The 5,540-nt window shown below is 31.5% G+C and overlaps 1 long non-coding RNA gene across 1 annotated transcript; it reads left to right on the forward strand.

Moving 5' to 3' along the window:
• The first annotated feature begins 2,226 nt into the window (after positions 1–2,226).
• On the forward strand, positions 2,227–3,330 carry LOC117682893 (uncharacterized). Its single transcript, XR_004597127.2, has 3 exons — positions 2,227–2,337; positions 2,994–3,063; positions 3,209–3,330. It is a non-coding gene; the product is annotated as an uncharacterized lncRNA (long non-coding RNA).
• Positions 3,331–5,540: the final 2,210 nt, after the last annotated feature.

Raw genomic sequence — 5,540 nt, forward strand, 5'->3', positions numbered from 1 at the left:
CTCCTTTTATTTGCATTTGGATAACAAATGGATAGTATTTTGCACATTGTCAATGTGTCTACTTCCAAAGCAGCCAATCCTTGAGACTGTAAGTCATCGTTAAAGCTAAACCCATCTGACAAAAAAGGTTATTAAATTTTACTGAACGGGTAATCATTCAAAACCGGTAGGGATTTTCATCAACTAAACGACAATTTCGCCCGGAAAGTTATCAGACCTGAAATTTTAAAAGAATGGGTGAGCAAACGAGTGATATAATAAGGATCAACTTTGGCGTCTATAAGAAAAATAAAAAAAAATCTGAAAATTTTTAGAATAATAGGAAGGCCTTCCGTTCGGAATGGATGACCTTAATGAAAGTTTACATGTGACGTCACCGTTAATTTGCGCCCGATTTCCCTACTATAAGCTTTGAGGTGAATCAAGGTGGACTTAGAGGTGGATCAAGCAACTGTACTGTGTTTTATGTGTAATTAGTAATCGGTATTTAGGTGTAAACTGCTATCCCTCGGCTATTTAGAATGTGTTTTAAATATTGCATTGCTTAGATAAGGATTAATTATATGCTACTGACTTTATCCAGCAGTCGGGGGTCTAATGTTCGTTAGAATTAAAGTCTCTATCTTTTAATTGATATAAAGAAATAAAGAGAAACGTTAACCAGTTAAAACCTTTACGCAAAAGTTTGCATATTGTCAAACATTTTAATGGGAACGACTAATTATACATCTTTAAAAAGGAGTGCACATTTCTATGACAATTATCAAGCAAACAAAAATTCACAAATTGAAAATAAAGTTAGGAAACAAATGAAAAGGTCCAAACTCCTACACTCAGCTCATCTCTTACGGATTTCACTGAAAGAGTTCTCTTTGAGTAAGAAACTGTTTCATGGTATGTGTAGTTCCTGCTGCGTTCGCCCCAATGATCGCAAAGTAAAACGTATTAATACTCCTTTTGATGTTCTAGTTCTTACCATACTCAGCATACTCATCACACTTTGAAGATATTATATAATTATTTAGGTTCTTTGGGAGAAACACTGAAAAAAACATTGTCATGTGAAAAAATGAATGTTTTAGATTATGAAAAATAATGCGTAAATTGATCTGCAGTAAAATGTTTTATATTAAATTCAAAATTATATATTACTGTGCAAAAACCCCTTTTATCTGATTCCAATCAATACTACAATCGTAAGAGGGTGGGGGGTAGGCTTCAGATTCTTTTATATCAAAAAAGTAACTTGTTTATTCACAATGGCAGATTGTAGCTTTCGTAATTGATCCTAGACATGAAATATTGTAGGTTGCTGTTCTTGAAATAGATCGCATGCTTTCCATAAATACCTTGTTATTGTTTAAATTCATGTGGAGTCTAAAAAAAACCCACCTGTTACGTTATCACAAGACATGCATAATAAAGGGTTCATCAAAATGTAATATCACATTGTCAATTTCAATAACTATATAATTGATAAGCATTGCAACAAAATTGATAATTTTGGCAGTTTTATTTTCATTGAAATTTCTGTATACAGACTCACATTCAGGATAACTGATCAGCATTATCTAAATACATGAATTGCATTCTTGGTGTACTGCTATAAAACATATTAGAGCCATTAGTATATTGCATTCAATGTAAAAAAAAATACTAAACTAAAATTAAGAATAGTTCTACATCAATTCAATATAAAGGGATCATGTACAGTACACTAGAGCGGGATTAATTTACGCTGCAGAGTGCTACGTATGTGATGCTTCTCTATCCTTGATTTGTAAAATAACAAATATATTACTCGAGCGCTCTTGGTATTCATTTTCAACAGAAATTTCTTCAACCAATATTCTGAGTTATCATTTTTGAAAGATGTCATATACATAATATATGTACTACACATTAATATCTGTTAGATACTAAATTCAATAGTTGGGCACCCTATATTCAAAATTTCTTTATATAAAGGTAATAAAAATATTAAGGACTTTTAAACTGTAGTAAACAGCAAACTTCCTGCATGAATTGAATGCACTATTATTGTGAATTCTATAAAACATTTAAAGTTTGTTTGAGTTCAAGGCTTTCTTTTAATACCATGTATCGATTATAAAAGATTTGATTTTTTGGAGAAATTTATTTTACAAAATGCAATCAGATCATGTTCATAAAAACATAAAAAGTCACGATCGACGATGTAATGGAATTCAATATACATGGCAAAGTATTACGTACTACACGAGGTAACTAAAAAGAGAACAGAACGTAAGATTAATATAACTACAAGGTGCCTTCCATCCCGTGCTACAGATGGAGATAAACAATCATAAAATTCTGGTACGTAAAACTAAAATAAAACAATATAACTATATGATATGACTACTATACTATTTGATATTTGATTCTAAATTTAAATGGTTGATACATTTTTTCCTTAAATGCTTAAAGTCTTAAAAATTCAACCTGATTACATTTAAATTAAGTCTTGTACTTGAATCCCAATGTTTTAAATATATTTGCTCAAATCGAGATCATCCTGTTTGACAAGATCACGACAGGATATTTTCTTATCCATGAAAAATTGCTTTTTTTCATCAGTAATACACGTACTTGTAATAGTAAAATATCTGTTTTAGTATAACAGTATGATCAACTCTCGGGAGCTGAATACAGGTTTTAAATTTAATTTTTTATTAATTAAAAAAAAATTAATCAACGCTCCATCGATACTTCATCTTTAAACTTTCTTATATTAATCTACAACGAAAGCTAATAATACATTTTAAGCGCCAATAAAGCAGATCATGTAGAATTAAATAATTGAAATTTCTTTTTTTTTGTAATCTTGAGAAGGAAAGACATTTTATATGTATGCACAAAAAGTTTGTGTGAACTTTTTGCCAATCTATACATTGATAATGACTGAGAATGTATTTTGTATATACTTACATGTAATTATTATGATTTATCTGTATTTCTTTTTTTATCATTAGATTGTTTTCTTTGTGCTATTTGGACTAATTGCTTTTGGGATATCGGGAGACGTCGATACCAACCAAAATGGTTCGATTTTTTTTAATAACCGAAGTCAGATCTTGGTAAAAGACAGAATGTGATTCAGAAAAAAACCAAGAGAGTTGTTTTGATGAAATATTCATTCAAATAATTTATACTGTTAAACTATGATTTAAACTTTCTTTTTGTGTAGATAATGACAAAGACAGACTGGATGAATTTTTATCTCCATCTAAACAGTCAGGAAAACGAACTCTTTATTGTAGGTGGGGTTTTCCCTATTGTTCTGTCATTCACCTTGATTATGGAAAGAGGAAATAAATATAAAAAAAACCCAGTGAAAATAAAATCTTTGGAATATGTTTTTTTTTTTGTATATCCTACTTACAACGATTTAGAATAAGCAGATTGCTAGAATATTATTTAATACATGGAAGTGCATTTAGAGTTAGGGAGATACAATTATGATTAATACATGATGAAACAACGCTTTTCTGAATTTTTGTTGGCAAGGGTTCCATAACCCATGGTATATAACCCATGCTTCGACATTGTGCAATAGTATCTAAACTTAACGTATTGATCACGTACCACGCTAAATAACTTTGCGATCGTTGTTCAGGCGTCACCTTATTACGACAGTCCGTGACTGACGTTATATATATAATAATAATGGCAGACGTCACCTTCCGTGACAAAAAAAGGCCGAATCATTGATACTAAAAAGAAACTAGAAAAATTAAAAACTTTTAATTTTTTTTTATTCATAAACATGTTAAGTCAAACATCAAAAAGGATTAATTTACAAATCACAATTCTTCAAAACACGCAAATAAAGAAATCCATGACGATTTCCTGGTGGCCAACTTAAAATCAAAATTAAACGACAACAATGAATGCGAATTTGATCTTGTCATTGAAATCAAACATATGAATGACTAATTGGATTGTCGACAGTGTGGGACACTGCTTCACATCCGGGACATAATTTCCACACAAAAAATGAATTAACGAGCGTGTTTACATTATTGTACCGATGATGCAACACAATCGCAAAAATTAAAAGTGGAAAGGAACATGCTTGTGGAGGATTCGAGATCAGCTACAAAGTTACAATACGTATATCAATCAAGTACAAAAAGGGTGCATACCCTAAAGGTCACAAAGCATACGACAAACGTACATCTATGACTCACCTCTCAAGATTAACCCTCTTACTATTCTCAAAGTATATATAGTAAGATTTAGCCTACATATTATTTTGTCCATAAACAAATCGATTCGAAGTCCGTTTGGTGGTATACTATACATGTATGCAATAAAACATCGTATATGGTCACTCTTCTTACATATTTTCCGCAAAGTCGATTTCTCATTAGAGCCCATCCAGAATAATGAAAATCAAAGCTTTTCAACACTCTGTTTGAGAGTAATATCCCCAGCAAGTTTATGTCTAGCACGAAAAATAACGTCAACTGACGTCAATTGCCAGGGGGACCCGATTTGCAATGGGGGTAATTTATTAATCGCAAATGCTTTCAATATTTTGCTAATTAAGGATTTTGATACACTGAGACAATTACAAATATTTACAGTTAACTATAATGTCTAATTATTCGGTACATGAATCATCTTTCTAAATGAACTACTGAGAATATATTGGCTCGTCATCGGCAAGGGGGCAAGTGGGCGAAAAGGGGGGATTCAACATTATCCCACTACAGGAAACATCTGAAGTTTGCATCTTTTGCTGAGATACGAATGCACTAAAGATTCTCCTCTTGATTTCTTTTTCAAGTTTATTGCTTTTTTTTCATTTTCAACTCAAAATAAATGAAAAAAGGTCATCGAGGCATAACATTTTCCCTGACTACCCTACAATCTCCTTTACACAAAAGCACTCCACTCCCTCACTATCTATTACACACCTTTGTGACAACGCACTTTCCAAAATTTTACGCACTTTGCTTTTTTTTTTCTAAAGTGCGTTATATCTGGGAACAAACCAATGCACTTTGAATTGTTTTTTTCAAAGTGCGTTGAATTTGGGACCAATTTAACCCACTTTAAAAAAAATATATTCTAATGTGCGTTACAAAGGCACATCAGCATTTTTTTTTTTTTTAGCATCGAGACACTTAATGCACTCTGAAAAAAAAATGTATAAATCACAAATTCAGGAGTTTAATTCGTAATTTGTTGATAGTATGATTATAAGTCAACCCTAATGAATCTAATTTACCGTCTTTGAGAATGGGGGTGGGGGGTAACCAAAGATTCAAGTCAGTTACCAGTACATTATTTAATTGATTACTGGAAGATTGCCCCTTCCCCTTTTTTTATCTCCAAAACATAAATGTATATGATATTCAGCAACTTGACAACAAGTCCGTTGACTTAATCCCAAAATTAATGCACTTTGAAAAAAAAAATCGTAATTTTCAAAGACCGTTGTAACACACCGCTCTTTTTAATTTCAAATTATGCTTTTCAGAAACGTTGTCATATTTTTGCAATAAATTTTG

The sequence above is a fragment of the Magallana gigas genome, chromosome 4, assembly GCF_963853765.1.
Source record: "Magallana gigas chromosome 4, xbMagGiga1.1, whole genome shotgun sequence".
Lineage (NCBI taxonomy): Eukaryota > Metazoa > Mollusca > Bivalvia > Ostreida > Ostreidae > Magallana > Magallana gigas.